We start from the raw sequence: 22,403 nt of genomic DNA on the forward strand, positions 1-22,403 counted from the left end.
TGGTGCCCCTTTCTGGCGTTAAACGCCCAGAATGGTGCCAGACTGGGCGTTAAACGCCCAACTGCTAGGCTTACTGGCGTTTGAACGCCAGCAGCATCTTCCTCCAGGGTGTGCTGTTTTTCTTCCTGTTTTTCATTCTGTTTTTGCTTTTTCAATTAATTTTGTGACTTCTTATGATCATCAACCTACAAAATAAAATAAAATAACAAAAGAAAATATGTAAAATATAATATTGGGTTGCCTCCCAACAAGCGCTTCTTTAATGTCAGTAGCTTGACAGAGGACTCTCATGGAGCCTCACAGATACTCAGAGCAATGTTGGAACCTCCCAACACCAAACTTAGAGTTTGAATGTGGGGGTTCAACACCAAACTTAGAGTTTGGTTGTGGCCTCCCAACACCAAACTTAGAGTTTGACTGTGGGGGCTCTGTTTGTCTCTGAATTGAGAGAAGCCCTTCATGCTTCCTCTCCATGGTGACAGAGGGATATCCTTGAGCCTTAAACACAAAGGATTCTCCATTCACTTGAATGATCAGTTCACCTCTATCAACATCAATCACAGCCTTTGCTGTGGCTAGGAAAGGTCTGCCAAGGATGATGGTTTCATCCATGCATTTCCTAGTCTCTAGGACTATGAAATCAGTAGGGATGTAATGGTCTTCAATCTTAACCAAAACATTCTCTACAAGTCCATAAGCTTGTTTTCTTGAGTTGTCTGCCATCTCTAGTGAAATTTTTGCAGCTTGTACCTCAAAGATCCTTAGCTTCTCCATTACTGAGAGAGGCATGAGGTTTACACTTGACCCTAAGTCACACAGAGCCTTCTTGAAGGTCATGGTGCCTATGGTACAAGGTATGGAAAACTTCCCAGGGTCTTGTCTCTTTTGAGGTAATTTCTGCCTGGACAAGTCATCCAGTTCTTTGGTGAGCAAAGGAGGTTCATCCTCCCAAGTCTCATTTCCAAATAACTTGTCATTTAGCTTCATGATTGCTCCAAGGTATTTAGCAACTTGCTCTTCAGTGACATACTCATCCTCTTCAGAGGAAGAATACTCATCAGAGCTCATGAAAGGCAGAAGTAAGTCCAATGGAATCTCCATGGTCTCATTTTGAGTCCCAGATTCCCATGGTTCCTCATTGGGGAACTCATTGGAGGCTAGTGCACGCCCATTGAGGTCTTCCTCAGTGGCGTTCACTTCCTCCCCTTCCTCTCCAAATTCGGCCATATTGATGGCTTTGCACTCTCCTTTTGGATTTTCTTCTGTGTTGCTTGGAAGAGTACTTGGAGGGAGTTCAGTAACTTTCTTGCTCAGCTGTCCCACTTGTCCTTCCAAATTCCTAATGGAAGACCTTGTTTCAGTCATGAAACTTTGAGTGGTTTTGATTAGATCAGAGACCATGGTTGCTAAGTCAGAGGGGTTCTGCTTAGAATTCTCTGTCTGTTGCTGAGAAGATGATGGAAAAGGCTTGCCATTGCTAAACCTGTTTCTTCCACCATTGTTGTTGTTGAAACCTGGTTGAGGTCTCTCTTGATTCTTCCATGAGAGATTTGGGTGATTTCTCCATGAAGAATTATAGGTGTTACCATAGGGTTCTCCTAGGTAATTCACCTCTTCCATTGAAGGGTTCTCAGGATCATAAGCTTCTTCCTCAGATGAAGCATCCTTAGTACTGCCAGGTGCATGTTGCATTCCAGACAGACTTTGAGAAATCAAATTGACTTGTTGAGTCAATAGTTTATTCTGAGCCAAAATGGCGTTCAGAGTGTCAATCTCAAGAACTCCTTTCTTCTGACTTGTCCCATTGTTCACAGGATTTCTCTCAGAAGTGTACATGAATTGGTTATTTGCAACCATTTCAATGAGCTCTTGAGCTTCTGTAGGCGTCTTCTTCAGATGAAGAGATCCTCCAGCAGAGCTATCCAAGGACATCTTAGATAGTTCAGAGAGACCATCATAGAAAATACCTATGATGCTCCATTCAGAAAGCATGTCAGAAGGACATTTTCTGATCAATTGTTTGTATCTTTCCCAAGCTTCATAGAGGGATTCTCCATCCTTCTGTCTGAAGGTTTGGACTTCCACTCTAAGCTTACTCCATCTTTGTGGTGGAAAGAACTTTGCCAAGAAGGCATTGACTAGCTTTTCCCAAGAGTCCAGGCTTTCTTTAGGTTGAGAGTCCAACCATATTCTAGCTCTGTCTCTTACAGCAAAAGGGAATAGCATCAGTCTATAGACCTCAGGGTCTACCCCATTAGTCTTGACTGTGTCACAGATTTGCAAGAATTCAGCTAAGAACTGATGAGGATCTTCCATTGGAAGTCCATGGAACTTGCAATTCTGTTGCATTAGAGAAACTAATTGAGGTTTAAGCTCAAAGTTGTTTGCTCCAATGGCAGGGATAGAGATGCTTCTCCCATAGAAGTCGGGAGTAGGTGCAGTAAAGTCACCCAGCACCTTCCTTGCATTGTTTGCATTATTGTTGTTTTCGGCTGCCATGTCTTCTTCTTCTTTGAAGAATTCGGTCAGGTCCTCTAAAGAGAGTTGTGCTTTGGCTTCTCTTAGCTTTCTCTTCAAGGTCCTTTCAGGTTCAGGGTCAGCTTCAACAAGAATGCCTTTGTCTCTGCTCCTTATATGAAAGAGAAGAGAACAAGAAAATGTGGAATCCTCTATGTCACAGTATAGAGATTCCTTGAGGTGTCAGAGGAAAAGAGAAATAGAAAGAAGAAGGAGAAGAAGAATTCGAACTTTAATTAGATAAGGTTCGAATTGTGCATTGAGGAGGAGTGGTACTCCATAAATAGAAGGATGTGAGAAGGAGGGAAGTAATTTTTCGAAAATTAATTAAAATATTTTGAAAACATTTTTGAAAAACACTAATTGATTTTCGAAATTAAAAGTAAGAAAGAAATCAAGTGATTTTTGAAAAAGACTTTGAAATTAGAAGTTAAAAAGATTTGATTGAAAACTATTTTGAAAAAAAATGTGATTGAGAAGATATGATTGAAAAGTTATGCTTTTAAAAAGATGTGATTGAGAAGATATGATTTGAAAACAATTTTAAAAAGATTTGATTTGAAAATAAATGACTTGCCTAACAAGAAAAGATATGATTCAAACATAAAACCTTACTCAACAAAAAAGGCAAAAAATGTTCAATCAAATCATTAATTGTTAGTAAGTATCTTTGAAAAAGGAAAGAAATTAATTTTGAAAACATTTGATTTGAAAAGATATGATTTGAAAAAGATTTGATTTTGAAAAACTTTGAAAACTTGAAAAAAAAAATTGATTTGAAAAACAGAATCTTCCCCCTAGCACCATCCTGGCGTTAAACGCCCAGAATGGTATCCATTCTGGCGTTTAACGCCCAAAATGCACCCTTTTTGGGCGTTAAACGCCCAACCAGGTGCCCTGGCTGGCGTTTAAACGCCAGTCTGCCTTCTTCACTGGGCATTTTTGAATGCCCAGCTTTTTCTGTATAATTCCTCTGCAGTATGTTCTGAATCTTCAATTCTCTGTATTATTGACTTGAGAAGACACAAGTAAAAAATATTTTTGTATTTTTTAATAATCAAAATGCAACAAGAATTAAATAACAATGCATGCAAGACACCAAACTTAGCAGTTTGTATACTATTGACACTATATGAGACACACAAACACTCAAGTCAAAAGAATTCAAAGATCAGAGTAAGAAATCATCAAGAATTACTTGAAGATCCTTAAGACACATGAATGAATGCATGCAATTGACACCAAACTTAAGATGAGACTCTAGACTCAAGCAAGAAACATCAAATATTTTTGGTTTTTATGGTTTTTGTGAATTTTTTTTTGTGATTTTTGAAAATTAAGTGGAAAAAGATATCAAAATTCTTAATGAGAATTCCAGGAATTAGTGCAATGCTAGTCTAAGACTCCGGTCCAGGAATTAGACATGGCTTCACAGCCAGCCAAGCTTTCAAAGAAAGCTTCGGTCCAAAACACTAGACATGGCCAAAGGCCAGCCAAGCCTTAGCAGATCACTGCTCCAAAAGCAAGATCAACAAGCTCTTGTGATGATAAGTTGAAACCTCGGTCCAATGAAATTAGACATGGCTTTACAGCCAGCCAGATTTCAGCAAATCATAATGAAACTCTAGAATTCATCTTCAAGAATTTCGAAAAAAAATAAATGCCTAATCTAAGCAACAAGATGAATCGTCAGTTGTCCATACACAAGAACAATCCCCGGCAACGGCGCCAAAAACTTGGTGCACGAAATTGTGATCAATACTTTTCAAAACATAAACAATCCCTAGTAATGGCTCCAAAGACTTGGTGCACAATACCATGGCATAAACACAACTTCGCACAACTAACCAGCAAGTGCACTGGGTCGTCCAAGTAATAAACCTTACGCGAGTAAGGGTCGATCCCACGGAGATTGGTGGTATGAAGCAAGCTATGGTCACCTTGTAAATCTCAGTCAGGCAGACTCAATTGGGTATAGATGATGAATAAAGCATAAAGATAAAGATAGAGATACTTATGTATATCATTGGTGAGAGCTTCAGATAAGCGTATGAAGATGCCTTCCCTTCCGTCTCTCTGCTTTCTTACTGTCTTCATCCAATCCTTCTTACTCCTTTCCATGGCAAGCTTGTGTAGGGTTTCACAGTTGTCAGTGGCTACCTCCCATCCTCTCAGTGAAAATACGTCCCTGATGCTCTGTCACAGCATAGGCTAATCATCTGTTGGTTCTCGGTCCGGCCGGAATAGAATCCAGTGATTCTTTTGCGTCTGTCACTAACGCCCCGCCTTTCGGAGTTTGAAGTACGTCACAGTCATTCAATCATTGAATCCTACTCAGAATACCACAGACAAGGTTAGACCTTCCGGATTCTCTTGAATGCCGCCATCAGTTCTTGCCTATACCACGAAGACTCTGATCTCACGGAATGGCTGGCTCGTTTGTCAGGCGAGCACTCGGTTGTCAGGCGATCAACCATGCATCATGCAATCAGAAATCCAAGAGATATTCACTAAGCCTCGAATGCTTGTAGAACAAGAGTGGTTGTCAGTCACTTTGTTCATGAGTGAGAATGGTGATGATCCGTGACAATCATCACCTTCATCAAGTTGAAGAACAAGTGATATCTTGGACAAAGAACAAGCGGAATTGAATAGAAGAACAATAGTAATTGCATTAATACTCGAGGTACAGCAGAGCTCCACACCTTAATCTATGGTGTGTAGAAACTCCACCGTTGAAAATACATAAGAACAAGGTGATCATTGGTTTCGGCCCCAAAGAGGGAACCAGAAGAACCAAGATGAAAATACAATAGTAAAAGGTCCTATATATAGAAAACTAGTAGCCTAGGGTGTACAGAGATAAGTAAATGACACAAAAAATCCACTTCCGGGCCCACTTGGTGTGTGCTTGGGCTGAGCAATGAAGCATTTTCGTGTAGAGACTCTCCTTGGAGTTAAACGCCAGCTTTTATGCCAGTTTGGGCGTTTAACTCCCATTTAGGTGCCAGTTCCGGCGTTTAACGCTGGAATTTCTTGAGGTGACTTTGAACGCCGGTTTGGGCCATCAAATCTTGGGCAAAGTATGGACTATCATATATTGCTGGAAAGCCCAGGATGTCTACTTTCCAACGCCGTTGAGAGCGCGCCAATTGGGCTTTTGTAGCTCCAGAAAATCCACTTCGAGTGCAGGGAGGTCAGAATCCAACAGCATCTGCAGTCCTTTTCAGTCTCTGAATCAGATTTTTGCTCAAGTCCCTCAATTTCAGCCAGAAAATACCTGAAATCACAGAAAAACACACAAACTCATAGTAAAGTCCAGAAAAGTGAATTTTAACTAAAAACTAATAAAAATATACTAAGAACCAACTAGATCATACTAAAAACATACTAAAAACAATGCCAAAAAGCGTATAAATTATCCGCCCATCAGAGTTGCGGGAAAGTGTGCTATTTTATTAATTAGATGTTTCCCAAAAGTTGAGTTAAGTAGATGGAAAATTAAATTGAGGAAATTTGAATAATATAAATAAAAGCCTTGACTGGGAGTTGATTAGTTAGAATCTCTATTATTGATGGAGTGATTTTAGGATTAATTTATAATTAATGGTTGTTCTGTTTAGTTATTCTTTACTAGGTAAAAGAAAGTCAAACAAGTTAGAATGATAGATCTGTTCACGAGTTGCAACCCACTTAGTTCAAAGGGATTGGTGTTAGTGACAAGATAGCAATCCAACAGTTAACCCAATTACAAATTCCCTTTCAATCCTTCCAACTTAAGAGTTCCTTTCAATCAACTCCCCATCAAGTGAGGGGAACTACTCACTCATTGTAAATAATAAATCCATAACATATGAAAGGGAATTAAAAGAAGACATGATTATTGGAAGGTAAAATGGATTAAAATGAAAGAAATAATTCTTGTATTAAATAATCATAAAAGTATTCAAATGACAAAATTGAACAAAGCAAAGAACATGGAAGAAATAAACCAAGTTAAGAGAACGAACTAGAATGACGAAGTCTTGATGAGGAAATAACTCTTCTCAATGTTCCAATGCTAAGACCAATTGAAAATTAAATTCTAAAACCTAAAGAGAAAAACCTAGAGGATGAGTGAAAACTAGATCTAAAACTAAAAACTGTATATAATGAATGTTGTGTTTGTTTCTGCATATTCTCTGGCTCTAGTCTGCTGTTCCGGGCCGAAAACTGGGTCGAAATAGGGTCCAACATTGCCCCCAACGAATTCTGCAGATTATGCAGATCGCACATGTCACGCGATCGCGTCACCCATGCGGACGCGTCACTCGCGCTTTTCCATGCCACGCGTTTGCGTCGTCCACGCTACCGCGTCGATTGAGCTTTTCAAATCCGTGCGGCCGCGCGATCCATGCGGCCGCGTGACGAATGGATTTTTTGCCGGTATAGAAATTATTAAGTAGTCAATCGTAGTATAGTCTAAACCGACGCAAAATCCATCATCAAACAAATCTACAATCTATAATCGAGAGTATTAGTCCCGAGTCGTTCTTCCCTAGGAATGCTACAAGGATGCATGTATTGGTTAAGTGGTCTTTTTGTGGTTTGAAGAGTGTGGCATAAAAGTGTGAATAAAAGAAAACAACAATCAATCAATATTAAAAGCCTTGGCCAAGGTTGAACATTGGAAGTCCCATCACTATAGCTTCCTTCAATTGTGATAACAAAGGAGTGTTGCTTCACTTAGTTAACCCCTAATTATAGAGGAAAGTCAAGTAAAAGTAATTAACTCAAGTCACAAGTCCTAGTCTTACCCTAGGGAAGTCTAGCTTTAGTGCACTCTAAGTCAATTAGCAATCCTCAATTCTTAATCAACAATTGACATCCATTATTCAAGTGTCTCCAATGACTCAACCACTAGGCCAAGTGAGGGAATACTACTCCATATCTAAAGTTGGCATTTTCTCAAACACTTGGAGAGCAAGAATGAAAGACATAGTAAAATTGAGAAGAGATTTAGAATTAAAGCAATTCAACACAAGAGATTAACAACAATTAACAATGAACAACAATGAAAATGAGATCTTCAATGAATCAATAGAATCCAAAACAACAAGGTTAAACCTAAGATCTACAAGAATTGAACAATTATAAACACTAATTGAGATTGGAGAAAATGATCTACAACATGAACAAAGTAAATTGAGAGTGGCAATAGATCTCACCAAGGAATGGTTGAGAATTGAGAAAATGAAGATGAATCCTAGAGAGAAGTTGGAGTTTCTCTCTCTACAAATGTAACTAACTAAACTAAACTATCTAATGATCTAGAATTAGTCTATGGATGTGAATGTGTGTCAATCCCCTTCAATCCTTGGCTCTTATATGCATTTTGGCGCCAAAGTTGGTTGTTGAAACCTTCCAAAATCGCCAGGCACGTGTTGCCTTAATGAAGTCATGTGCGATCATCGACGCGTGCGCGCACGGTACGCGTGCGCGTCCCTAGCCGATTCCGCAATGTGCGCGCGAGCGCCTTGTGCGCGTACGCGTGCATGGCTGACTTTGCTTCTTTGACTTTTTATGCTTCTCTCCACTTGCATGCTTCCTTCCCTGCTTCCTTTGATCCATGCCTAGCCTATTTCATCCTGAGATTACTAACAAACACATCAAGGCATCTTATGGAATCAAAGAGGAAATATGATTCATCAAAATAAGGCTTAAAAAGCATGTTTTTACACTTAAGCACAAATACGGGAGAGATAGCAAAATCATGCTAATTCCTAGGCTAAATGTGACAAAAGGTTATCAAAATATTCTAAACTCAATACAAAACAAACCGTCAAATTGGGGTTTGTCAACCTCCCCACACTTAAGCCTTAGCATGTCCTCATGCTAAAATAAGAGGGAACTAAAGGGTTATGACATTTATTTGAATACAACTAAACTATGTGAATCCTATCTAAATGCAATTATCTAAGCAAATGGAAATGCTTAGTTCAAACAAATCAATTCCCAAGAGAGCATGTGTGAGCACAAGAGCTAGGCAATAGGAATTAAGTCCAAACCACAATTGTATTGAATTATCAAAAAGAGTTCAAACTTGCAAGAATATAGATAATATAGGTGAATACATGTGATTGAACTTTTGAACCCTCACCGGATGTGTATCCGCTCTATTCACTCAAGTGTTTAAGGGTTAATTCACTCAATTCTCTTCTAATCATGTTTTCCAAAATTTGATTTTTCTTCTAACAATCAACACTTATTCAATGCAAGCATACATTCATCATGAGGTCTTTCATTTAGGTTGTAATGGGGTTAGGGTCAAGGTAGGATCATTTATGGTTAAGTGGACTAGGATTGAATCTTTGATTAGCATAGACTTTCCCACCTAACCTATTTAATGACCTATACAAATGCAAGCTATCCTAACTACCCATTCTTCACTTTTTTTTTTCTTACATACTCATGCATTCTTATTTGATTCATAACACCTATGCATTGATTCCTTTTTATTGACTTCACTTTAGGGCATTTTGTCCCTTCTTTATTGTATTATTTTTTTTTCATCATATATTTTTTTTCTTTTTTTTTTCTTTTCATTCATTTTTTTTCTTTTCTTTATATACTTTTTTTTTTCTTTTTCTTCTTTCAAACTACATACAAGAACATCAATGCATAAGGTCTTTATATTTAATCAATACATGAATATGTACCCAATTCCTAAACATGAAAGTGTACTACCCCTTTTATCCTATCCAATGTTCCCAAGCCTCACCAACTTTGAATAATAAACACTCTCACTAGCCTAGGCTAATCAAAGATCCAAACAAGGACTTTTCATTGGTTTTCCGCCTTGGGCTTGTAATGAGCTAATTTGAGAATAAGTTGGCTAAGCGTAGGCTCAAAATTGGCTAACAATAGAGAGTAAAAGGTTGGCTATTTGGGTAAGTGGCTAATGAAATAATGGCCTCAATCATATAAATGCATAAATACAAGAAATAGATGGATATATAGAATCAAGCAAATCAAGGATCATAATCATAGAAAGAGAACATTTTCACACAAGAATGGAAAATAAGTGGTTGTAAAATGCAACCACATCAATAGGCTCAAGTCTCACAAGCTTGTGTTCTTAGTTCAATACATGCTTCACAAGGTATGAAATTCAAGCAGGTTTTCAAAAATTCTCTTCCAATCAATTGGGTTAATGCCCTATATTTAACTTTTTTTTTCTTGAAAAAATCTCAATGTTTAACTAAGCATTGTTGTGATTGGAAAAATTCAAAGATTTTCTTAGTTCACCCTTCTCTTTTTCACTCAAAATCGATTTCTTATGCAAAAAGGGTGACTAAGTATTTGCAATTCAAAGTATGATTTCTAATCACAACCACAACTAAAAATAAAGATAAACAAAATGTATAAAGAAAAATCCAACTAAAAGTATGAAATCTATCATCAAAAACATCTAAAAATATCCAAACATCAAAATATCTAAAATCCAAAATAAGCGATAAAAGTATCCAAAGCAAACTAGAAATGCATCAAAATATATACAAAATGTGCAAAATAAGATAACTAGGCTGAAAAGTTCACCGGTTCCCAAATAATGCTACCGGTGCCCTCCCCACACTTAAAACCAAGCATCGTCCTCGATGCTAAACCGGAGGATCAGTGGGAGGTACAACGATAGGCTCTGGCTCGGACTGTGGCTGTGGGACCGGCTCCTCCTGAGTCTGTGGTGGCTCTGTAGTGTCAGGGGCATCCTGCTGAACCGGTGCCTCCGCATCCTCCTCCTGATGATCCTGCTCATCGGAGGCTGGAGAGTCGGGAAGCGGAGGTAGCTCAGCACCCAAAGAAATAAGGGGCTGGTCCATCCGATCCAAACGGCGTCTGACATGGCGTCGCTCTCGCTCTAAGAACCGGAAAAGACGCTGGACCAGGAGATAGGTAGGCTCAGGTGCTGCTGGAGGATCTGTAGATGATGAAGGAGCGGCAGCTGTAGAGGATGATGGGGCAGCTGTAGGGGCTGATGGTGAAGGTGTCCCCACGACAGCTCTAGCCCGAGAGCGGCGTCTCGCAGGTGGCCTCTCGTGCACCCAACCACCCCAGGGGATAGTAACCTCCCTGTCATCAGCATCAGGGGGTGGTGGTCGCACATCATCGTCCAACCATGGGACCTCAGCTAGGGCCGCCATACTCGTGACCAAGGTAGGAAATGGGAGTAGGCCACGAATATGCGCCCGCCACATGCACTGTCTAATAAGTCTAGGGAAGGAGACATCCTTCCCCTCCATAACACACCCGATCAGCAGAAGCATCTCCATGGGGATCTCAGAAAAGTGGGTGGTAGGCAGGACGTAGTGGGCGAAGATCATCTGCCAAGTCCTAGCCTCCTTAGTCAAATGGGTAAACAACATCCCCTTGGGCTTGGTGTTGCCCGCATCCATAACCCATGAAGCATCCGGTATCCCAATCACGCGCCGAAGCGCCTCATAGTCAAAAGTCATGGTATGGATGGCTATCTCAGCCTGCTGATGGGCACACATGTCATCCGGAATATGCCGACACTGTAATGCCTCTCCAATGGCGGTCTCAGTGATCATGATCTCCCTACCCCGCACCTGAACCGAATCCAATATCGGACAGAAGAAGTTGCAGTAGAATTCCTTCACCCACGATATATTGATATCACCTAACTCTCGGTCAACAAAGTCAATACCTAAGTCAAGGATCCGACCGGTAATGGACCGTCTCACATCATTAGGTAGGGACAACTTCTTCTCAGTATTCAGCTTAATTGTTCGATATCTAGAAAACCGAAGCTCACAGTAGAGATTGGGGAATTTTTCTAGATTGGTAGAAGGCAACTGCTGATTTTCTTTTTCTTCCTCACTTAACGGATTCTTAGCATAATGTTTGTAGATGGAAGGAATGGAGGGGGTAGAGTGTTTTCTCTTCTTAGAGGCAGTGGCTATGGCTTTGCCTTTGTCCGACATCCTGAAAAATATGATAGAATATATAAAACATTTAGCATGTAACAAAGAAGGCATGTTCATGATACAATGAACAAAGAACAATCATGATGTTGCAATGAATATGCAAAAGTGAACAAGTAAACCAGAAAAATGCAAACTTTATTAAGGTCAACAACTCATATTCAAAAGGCAATAATATCATCATATAATTGAAAGAATTGTTAAAGATGGTTAAAGGTGAGTGGAAGTTAGATGGTTAAAGAAATTAGTAAGTTAGAAAAGTAGATTAGTGATATGATGATATTTATGCGCAATGAAAAGAAAAGTTGTGGTTCATGTTCACAATGAGTGTGCAAATCCGGGAAGTCGAAAGGGAAAGGAAATTTGCCCAAATTTGAAATAAAGACCAAAATGAAACTAATTTCCTTGAAAATTGGGCAGCATTCCGGCTTAAAATTGGACGTTCCCGGATAGCAATTTAGCACAATTAGCATGGAAAACAACATCAATTAGGCAAAGTGGCAGTGGTATAGCATGCAGGTAACAGGAAATGCACAAAAGCAGTCCAAAATCAGCATACAACATCCAAATAAGCAGATAGCAAAATATGCACGAACGGAGCACTTATCAGGCCTAGAATCCTCTATCCAGCCCTAGCTACCTAACCGCAATTATTTCTATCTAACCTAACATGCAAAGTTCTAAGTCTAACTAGCTAACATGCAATTTAGAGTAATTAACCATAAACGAACAGTAAAAAGGAAAAACAGAAAAATGACAAAAATGGAGCAGGAACCTGGGAGCAGAGAAGAACTAAGAATGGAGAGGAAACTGGGGAGTAGGGTCACAGAATCAGAAGTCGCGCCGCCGTCAATGGTGGCGGTTATGGCAGAAGGGCGGCGGCGAGGGTTGCTGCGGCGGCCGAGAAGAAATGGATGGGTGAGAGGGAGAGAAAGGCTGGGTGGTGATGAGGCAGGGAGAGTTGCCGGTGGTGATGATGGTTAGGCGGTGGAGGTGGTGGCGCGGTGGAGGTTTGGCCGGGAGGAGGAAGAGAGAGAGTGAGTGGTTGGCAGAGAGGGAGAAGGAAGTGAATGGGTGAGAGAGAGGGGGTTGATAGGGGACGGTGGTGGTCGGTGGCCGTTAGTGGTGGTCGCCGGAGTAGCAGAGGCGGTTATGGGGGAAGAGAAGAGGGAGAAGAAAATGGAGGTTGGGGAAGGAGTGTGCGCGACTGCGCAGCGCGTCGCGCATTAGGGTTATCCCTATTTTTGAATCGGCGCGCGCGCGTACCTTGCGCGTCCGCGTCCCTTGAGAGAACGTGGGCCCTATGCGCGCGCGTACAGCGCGCTTAAGCGTGGATGAGCAAAATGGAAAGGGACGCGTGCGCGGACAGTGCGCGCACGCGTACATGGAGTTGGGCTAGGGGCTTAGAGTTGGCCCAACTCAGGCCTAACTCTCTGGAGAATGGCCTAGGAGTCTCGCCACCAGATCTGCGCGCACGCGGCATGTACGCGTCCGCGCGCAGTGAGAAAATTTGGAGGTCCACGCGTGAGCGTGCAGTGCGCTCTAGCGTGGGATGGCAGAATAGGTAAGAGCGCGTGCGCATACAGTGCGCGCACGCGTACATGAGATTGGGCCTGAGGCTTAGAATGGGCTTGAGGCACACCCAACTCTCGGGTCCGTGGCTTAGTTTGGTGGCAGCACGCAAGGACGCGCGCGCGGCAAGTTCGCGTCCGCGTACATTGTCGAGTTGTGAAATGGCGCATTAGCGCAATGCGTGCGCTCGCGTCTTGTCCATTATTGACATACAGGCGCGCACGCGGCAGGTGCGCGTCCGCGCAGATCGAGTTGGGCTAGGGGCCTAAGGTTGGCCCAGAGCCGGCTCAACTCTCTGGCGTTTGGCTCGAAAATTTGCAACAGCACATCGACGCGGACGCGTCGATTGTGCGTCCGCGCGAATTTCCATGTTCGCATAAACGGCGCGCACGCACGTAGTGCGCGTCCGCGTGGGTCATGTTGGGCTCAGGGCATAATGTTTCCCCAAGAGAGGCCCAACTCTCGGGTATGTGGGCGATGTTGCATTCGCACAGGGACGCGTGCGCGTACAGTGTGCGCGCACGTCCACCCCCCCTTTTTTTTTTTAACAAGAAAATGCCTAAAAGCTCTAAATTGCCCAAAGACTCCCCATGGTGCCTACAACTCCTTATTTAGTCAAAACCACACACTTTCTAAAATGCAAGTTGGTTTTGAGATTTATTCTGTTTCTACTAAGCACAACATACATGTTAATATGCTAGCAACTAATGTACACAAACAAGCTAATTATGAAATGAAAAACTACCTACAATGGTAACTCAAATCACTTATTAAACCAAATTAAAAGAGTATGGAAAGAATTTACCATGGTGGGGTGTCTCCCACCTAGCACTTTTAGTTAAAGTCCTTAAGTTGGACATTTTGATGGAGTCCTTGCTATGGTGGCTTGTGCTTGAACTCTTCTTCGAATCCCCACCAATGTTTGCTCTTCCAATAGCCTCCGGGATCCCAATTTAAACGTACAAGGCCTTCAAGGGGGCCTAAGCAAGTAACAAGGCCCCTAAGTTGATAGTGATCTATGTATGTTCCGGGGTCCCATACTTTGTTTGTCAACCCCTTTTCTTCTTGATCTTCATGCTTCCAATAGGGTGACAAACTTATTGAATTCTCCTTGTAACTCATACTCATCATCTTAATCCCATCGAGTTTGGCTTCACTCAACCTTTGAAACTCAAAGTTTGATCTCCCATCCTTTATGCTCCTTGATTCAAATTGTCCACCAACACCTAATCCGTTCTTACTTTCTAGCCCGCAAAGAGTTGTAAGTTGACCGTCCGTTTCTAACAACGCATATTGATATGGGCCAAGAAAATTAAAGGATGAAATGATTACCCCCTCAATTTGTAATTGGGACGGCGACTTAGCAAGGAAGATATCCAATGGTCTTGACATTGTAGGTTCCACTTCCTTTGGCTCCTCCATGATGATTTCCATCTTTTGATAACTCTTTTTAAATTCTTCTTGTTTGCTAACTTCCTTCAAACCTTTATCATTGATCAAGTTATGTGTTGGAGGTTGCGCACCCTCCTCAACATTGGTTTCTGATGAGCGGATAATTTGTACGCTTTTTGGCATTATTTTTAGTATGTTTTTAGTAGTTTTAGTTGAGTTCTTAGTATATTTTTATTAGTTTTTAGTTAAAATTCACTTTTCTGGACTTTACTATGAGTTTGTGTGTTTTTCTGTGATTTCAGGTATTTTCTGGCTGAAATTGAGGGACCTGAGCAAAAATCTGATTCAGAGACTGAAAAGGACTGCAGATGCTGTTGGATTCTGACCTCCCTGCACTCGAAGTGGATTTTCTGGAGCTACAGAAGCCCAATTGGCGCGCTCTCAACGGCGTTGGAAAGTAGACATCCTGGGCTTTCCAGCAATATATGATAGTCCATACTTTGCCCAAGATTTGATGGCCCAAACCGGCGTTCAAAGTCATCTACAGAAATTCCAGCGTTAAACGCCGGAACTGGCACCTAATTGGGAGTTAAACGCCCAAACTGGCATAAAAGCTGGCGTTTAACTCCAAGAGAAGTCTCTACACAAAAATGCTTCATTGCTCAGCCCAAGCACACACCAAGTGGGCCCGGAAGTGGATTTTTATGTCATTTACTCATCTTTGTACACCTTAGGCTACTAGTTTTCTATAAGTAGGACCTTTTACTATTGTAATAGGGAGTCTTTTGATCATGTTTTGATGATTGAACTCACTTTGGGAGGCTGGCCATTCGGCCATGCCTAGACCTTGTTCTTATGTATTTTCAACGGTGGAGTTTCTACACACCATAGATTAAGGTGTGGAGCTCTGCTGTACCTCGAGTATTAATGCAATTACTATTGTTCTTCTATTCAATTCCGCTTGTTCTTTGTCCAAGATATCACTTGTTCTTCAACTTGATGAAGGTGATGATTGACACTCATCATCATTCTCACCTATGAACAAGGTGACTGACAACCATTCTTGTTCTACAAGCATTCGAGGCTTAGTGAATATCTCTTGGATTTCTGATTACATGATGCATGGTTGATCGCCTGACAACCGAGTGCTCGCCTGACAAACGAGCCAACCATTCCGTGAGATCAGAGTCTTCGTGGTATAGGCAAGAACTGATGGCGGCATTCAAGAGAATCCGGAAGGTCTAACCTTGTCTGTGGTATTCTGAGTAGGATTCAATGATTGAATGACTGTGACGTGCTTCAAACTCCTGAGGGCGGGGCGTTAGTGACAGACGCAAAAGAATCACTGGATTCTATTCCGTCCTGATTGAGAACCGACAGATGGATAGCCGATGCTGTGACAGGGCATCAGGAACGTATTTCCAATGAGAGGATGGGAGGTAGCCACTGACAACGGTGAAACCCTTGCATAAGCTTGCCATGGAAAGGAATAAGATGGATTGGATGAAGACATTAGGAAAGCAGAGAGACGGAAGGGAAGGCATCTTCATTCGCTTATCTGAAGCTCTCACCAATGATATGCATAAGTATCTCTATCTTTATCTTTATGTTATTTTCGTTCATCACTATACCCATTTGAGTCTGCCTGACTAAGATTTACAAGATGACCATAGCTTGCTTCATACCACCAATCTCCGTGGGATCGACCCTTACTCGCGTAAGGTTTATTACTTGGACGACCCAGTGCACTTGCTGGTTAGTTGTGCGAAGTTGTGTTTATGCCATGGTAGTGAGCACCAAGTCTTTGGAGCCATTACTAGGGATTGTTTATGTTTTGAAAAGTATTGATCACAATTTCGTGCACCAAGTTTTTGGCGCCGTTGCCGGGGATTGTTCTTGTGTATGGACAACTGACGATTCATCTTGTTGCTTAGATTAGGCATTTATTTTTTTTTTCGAAATTCTTGAAGATGAATTCTAGAGTTTCATGATGATTTGTTGAAATCTGGCTGGCTGAGAAGCCATGTCTAATCTCATTGGACCGAGGTTTCAACTTATCATCACAGAAGCTTGTTGATTTTTTATCAATCTTGCTTTTGGAGCAGTGATCTGCTAAGGCTTGGCTGGCCTTTGGCCATGTCTAGTGTTTTGGACCGAAGCTTTCTTTGAAAGCTTGGCTGGCTGTGAAGCCATGTCTAATTCCTGGACCGGAGTCTTAGACTAGCATTGCACTGATTCCTGAAATTCTCATTAAGAATTTTGATGTTTTCACTTAATTTTCGAAAAACACAAAAAAATTAGAAGATCATAAAAACCAAAAATATTTCTTGCTTGAGTCTAGTGTCTCATTTTAAGTTTGGTGTCAATTGCATGCATTCATTCATGTGTTTTAAGGATCTTCAAGTAATTCTTGATGATTTCTTACTCTGATCTTTGAATTTTTTTGACTTGAGTGTTTATGTGTCTCATATAGTGTCAGTAGTATACAAACTGCTAAGTTTGGTGTCTTGCATGCATTGTTATTTGATTCTTGTTGCGTTTTGATTATTAAAAATCCAAAAATATTTTTAATTTGTGTCTTTTCAAGTCAATAATACAGAGAATTGAAGCTTCAGAACATACTGCAGAGGAATTATACAGAAAAAGCTGGGCATTCAAAAATGCCCAGTGAAGAAGGCAGACTGGCGTTTAAACGCCAGCCAGGGTACCTGGTTGGGCGTTTAACGCCCAAAAAGGGTGCATTTTGGGCGTTAAACGCCAGAATGGATACCATTCTGGGCGTTTAACGCCAGGATGGTGCTAGGGGGAAGATTTTGTTTTCAAATCAATTTTTTTTTCAAAGTTTTTCAAATCAAATCTTTTTCAAATCATATCTTTTCAATCAAATGTTTTCAAAATCAATTTCTTTCCTTTTTCAAAGATACTTACTAACAATTAATGATTTGATTGAACATCTCATATTTGTTGCCTTTTCTGTTAAGAAAGGTTTAATGTTTGAATCATATCTTTTCTTGTTAGGCAAGTCATTAATTTTTAAAATCAAATCTTTTTAAAATTGTTTTCAAATCATATCTTCTCAATCACATCTTTTTAAAACCAATCATATCTTCTCAACCACATCTTTTTCAAAATAGTTTTCAATCAAATCTTTTTAATTTCTAATTTCAAAATCTTTTTCAAAAATCACTTTACTTCTTTCCCACTTTTGTTTTCGAAAATCAATTAGTGTTTTTCAAAAATGTTTTCAAAATATTTTAATTAATTTTCGAAAAATTACTTCCCTCCTTCTCACATCCTTCTATTTATAGAGTACCACTCCTTCTTAATGCACAATTCGAACCTTATCTAAGTAAAGTTCGAATTCTCCTTCTCCTTCTTCTTTCTATTTCTCTTTTCCTCTGACACCTCAAGGAATCTCTATACTGTGACATAGAGGATTCCACATTTTCTTGTTCTCTTCTCTTTCATATGAGCAGGAGCAGAGACAAAGGCATTCTTGTTGAAGCTGACCCTGAACCCGAAAGGACCTTGAAGAGAAAACTAAGAGAAGCCAAAGCACAACTCTCTTTAGAGGACCTGACCGAATTCTTCAAAGAAGAAGAAGACATGGCAGCCGAAAACAACAATAATGCAAACAATGCAAGGAAGGTGCTGGGTGACTTTACTGCACCTACTCCTGATTTTTATGGGAGAAGCATCTCTATCCCTGCCATTGGAGCAAACAACTTTGAGCTTAAGCCTCAATTAGTTTCTCTAATGCAACAGAATTGCAAGTTCCATGGACTTCCAATGGAAGATCCTCATCAGTTCTTAGCTGAATTCTTGCAAATCTGTGACACAGTCAAGACTAATGGGGTAGACCCTGAGGTCTATAGACTGATGCTATTCCCTTTTGCTGTAAGAGACAGAGCTAGGATATGGTTGGACTCTCAACCTAAAGAAAGCCTGGACTCTTGGGAAAAGCTAGTCAATGCCTTCTTGGCAAAGTTCTTTCCACCTCAAAGATGGAGCAAGCTTAGAGTGGAAGTCCAAACTTTCAGACAGAAGGATGGAGAATCCCTCTATGAAGCTTGGGAAAGATACAAACAATTAATCAGAAAATGTCCTTCTGACATGCTTTCTGAATGGAGCATCATAGGTATTTTCTATGACGGTCTCTCTGAACTATCCAAGATGTCTTTGGATAGCTCTGCTGGAGGATCTCTTCATCTGAAGAAGACGCCTACAGAGGCTCAAGAGCTCATTGAAATGGTTGCAAATAACCAATTCATGTACACTTCTGAAAGGAATCCTGTGAACAATGGGACAAGTCAGAAAAAAGGAGTTCTTGAGATTGATGCTCTGAATGCCATATTGGCTCAGAACAAGATATTGACTCAACAAGTCAATTTGATTTCTCAAAGTCTGTCTGGAATGCAAAATGCACAAAGCAGTACTAAGGAGGCTTCATCTGAGGAAGAAGCTTATGATCCTGAGAACCCTTCAATGGAAGAGGTGAATTACCTAGGAGAACCCTATGAAAACACCTATAATTCTTCATGGAGAAATCACCCAAATCTCTCATGGAAGAATCAAGAGAGACCTCAACAAGGTTTCAATAATAATGGTGGAAGAAACAGGTTTAACAATGGCAAACCTTTTCCATCATCTTCTCAGCAACAGACAGAGAATTCTAAGCAGAACCCCTCTGACTTAGCAATCATGGTCTCTGATCTAATCAAAACCACTCAAAGTTTCATGACTGAAACAAGATCTTCCATTAGGAATTTGGAAGGACAAGTGGGACAGCTGAGCAAGAAAGTTACTGAACTCCCTCCAAGTACTCTTCCAAGCAACACAGAAGAAAATCCAAAAGGAGAGTGCAAAGCCATCAATATGGCCGAATTTGGAGAGGAAGGGGAGGAAGTGAACGCCACTGAGGAAGACCTCAATGGGCGTGCACTAGCCTCCAATGAGTTCCCCAATGAGGAACCATGGGAATCTGAGGCTCAAAATGAGACCATAGAGATTCCATTGGACCTACTTCTGCCTTTCATGAGCTCTGATGAGTATTCTTCCTCTGAAGAGGATGAGTATGTCACTGAAGAGCAAGTTGCTAAGTACCTTGGAGCAATCATGAAGCTAAATGACAAGTTATTTGGAAATGAGACTTGGGAGAATGAACCTCCTTTGCTCACCAAAGAGCTGGATGACTTGTCTAGGCAGAAATTACCTCAAAAGAGACAAGATCCTGGGAAGTTTTCCATACCTTGTACCATAGGCACCATGACCTTCAAGAAAGCTCTGTGTGACTTAGGGTCAAGTGTAAACCTCATGCCTCTCTCAGTAATGGAGAAGCTAAGGATCTTTGAGGTACAAGCTGCAAAAATCTCACTAGAGATGGCAGACAACTCAAGAAAACAAGCTTATGGACTTGTAGAGAATGTTTTGGTTAAGATTGAAGACCATTACATCCCTACTGATTTCATAGTCCTAGAGACTGGGAAGTGCATGGATGAAACCATCATCCTTGGCAGACCCTTCCTAGCCACAGCAAAGGCTGTGATTGATGTTGATGGAGGTGAACTGATCATTCAAGTGAATGGAGAATCCTTTGTATTTAAGGCTCAAGGATATCCCTCTGTCACCATAGAGATGAAGCATGAAGAGCTTCTCTCAAATCAAAGTCAAGAAGAGCCCCCACAGTCAAACTCTAAGTTTGGTGTTGGGAGGCCACAACCAAACTCTAAGTTTGGTGTTGAACCCCCACATTCAAACTCTAAGTTTGGTGTTGGGAGGTTCCAACATTGCTCTGAGTATCTGTGAGGCTCCATGAGAGCTCTCTGTCAAGCTACTGACATTAAAGAAGCGCTTGTTGGGAGGCAACCCAATGATTATAATTTATATAGTTTCGTTTGTTATTTTATGTTTTTTTGTAGGTTGATGATCATAAGAAGTCACAAAATCCATTAAAAAAGCAAAAACAAAATGAAAAACAGGAAGAAAAACAGCACACCCTGGAGGAAGATGTTGCTGGCGTTCAAACGCCAGTAAACCTAGCAGTTGGGCGTTTAACGCCCAGTCTGGCACCATTCTGGGCGTTTAACGCCAGAAAGGGGCACCAGACTGGCGTTAAACGCCAGAAAAGGGTAAGAACCTGGCGTTAAACGCCAGGAATGGGCATCAGCCCGGCGTTTAACGCCAGAAATGCCTCAAAACATGATTTTGAGCAACATTTGGTGCAGGGATGACTTTTCCTTGACACCATAGGATCTGTGGACCCCACAGGAACCCACCACCACTCTCTCTCTTCTTCCCCCATTCACCAATCACCTCAACACCTCTTCCCCAAAAAACCCTTCCCCTATCAAATCCCATCTTTCTCTTCACCACTCACATCCATCCTTCATAAAACCCCACCAACCTCACCCTTCAAATTCAAACCACTTTCCCTCCCAAACCCAAACAATATGGCCGAACCTCATCTCCCCTCTCTCCTATATAAACCCTTCTTAACCCCTTCATTTTCACACAACCAAAACACCACTTCTCCCCCTCCTTGGCCGAATACACCACCATCTCCCTCTTCCTCATTTCTTCTTCATCTACTCTCTTCTTTCTTCTTTTGCTCGAGGACGAGCAAACATTTTAAGTTTGGTGTGGTAAAAGCGTTGCTTTTTCGTTTTTCCATAACCATTATGGCATCCAAGGCCGGAGAAACCTCTAGAAAGAGGAAAGGGAAGGCAAAAGCTTCCACCTCCGAGTCATGGGAGATGGATAGGTTCATCTCAAGGGTGCATCAAGACCACTTTTATGAAGTTGTGGCCTTGAAGAAGGTGATCCCCGAGGTCCCCTTTTCACTCAAAAAGGGTGAATATCCGGAGATCCGCCATGAGATCCAAAGAAGAGGTTGGGAAGTACTTACCAACCCCATTCAACAAGTTGGAATCTTGATGGTTCAAGAGTTCTATGCCAATGCATGGATCACCAAGAGCCATGATCAAAGTATGAACCCGGATCCAAAGAATTATCTTACTATGGTTCGGGGGAAATACTTGGATTTTAGTCCGGAAAGTGTGAGGGTGGCGTTCAACTTGCCTATGATGCAAGGAGATGAACATCCTTACACAAGAAGGGTCAACTTTGATCAAAGATTGGACCAAGTCCTCACAATCATATGTGAAGAGGGCGCACAATGGAAGAGAGATTCAAGAGGCAAGCCGGTTCAATTGAGAAGGCATGACCTCAAACCCGTGGCTAGAGGATGGTTGGAGTTTATCCAACGCTCAATCATTCCCACTAGCAACCGGTCCGAAGTTACTTTAGACCGGGCCATCATGATCCATAGCATCATGATTGGAGAAGAAGTGGAAGTTCATGAGGTTATAGCCCAAGAACTCTACAAGGTGGCGGATAAGTCCTCTACCTTAGCAAGGTTAACCTTCCCTCACCTCATTTGTCACCTCTGTTATTCAGTTAGAGTTGACATAGAGGGAGACATCACCATTGATGAGGATAAGCCCATTACCAAGAAAAGGATGGAGCACACAAGAGACCCCTCTCATCATGAGATCCCTGAGATGCCTCAAGGGATGCACTTTCCTCCACAAAACTATTGGCAGCAACTAAACACCTCCCTAGGAGAATTGAGTTCCAACATGGGACAACTAAGGGTGGAGCACCAAGAACACTCCATTCTCCTCCATGAAATTAGAGAAGATCAAAGAATCATGAGAGAGGAGCAACAAAGGCAAGGAAGAGACATTGAGGAGCTCAAGCACTCCATAGGACCTTCAAGAGGAAGGAAGAGCCGCCATCACTAAGGTGGACCCGTTCCTTGATTTCCTTGTTCTTTATTCTTCTGTTTTTCGAATTTTAGTGCTTATGTTTATCCATGTTTGTGTCTTATGATCATTAGTGTCTTAGTGTTTATGCCTTAAAGCTATGAATGTCCTATGAATC

At 41.3% G+C, this 22,403-nt stretch overlaps 2 non-coding genes across 2 annotated transcripts; one reads left to right on the forward strand and one right to left on the reverse strand.

Annotated features, from left to right (window-relative positions):
• Window positions 1-1,986: 1,986 nt before the first annotated feature.
• On the forward strand, window positions 1,987-2,094 carry LOC130942889 (small nucleolar RNA R71). Its single transcript, XR_009071435.1, has one exon. It is a non-coding gene; the product is annotated as a small nucleolar RNA R71 (small nucleolar RNA).
• A 16,379-nt stretch (window positions 2,095-18,473) lies between these two features.
• LOC130942294 (small nucleolar RNA R71) lies at window positions 18,474-18,581 on the reverse strand. The gene has a single exon (XR_009070870.1). It is a non-coding gene; the product is annotated as a small nucleolar RNA R71 (small nucleolar RNA).
• Between the last annotated feature and the right edge of the window lie 3,822 nt (window positions 18,582-22,403).

This window comes from Arachis stenosperma, chromosome 7 (assembly GCF_014773155.1).
Source record: "Arachis stenosperma cultivar V10309 chromosome 7, arast.V10309.gnm1.PFL2, whole genome shotgun sequence".
Taxonomy (NCBI): Eukaryota; Viridiplantae; Streptophyta; class Magnoliopsida; order Fabales; family Fabaceae; genus Arachis; species Arachis stenosperma.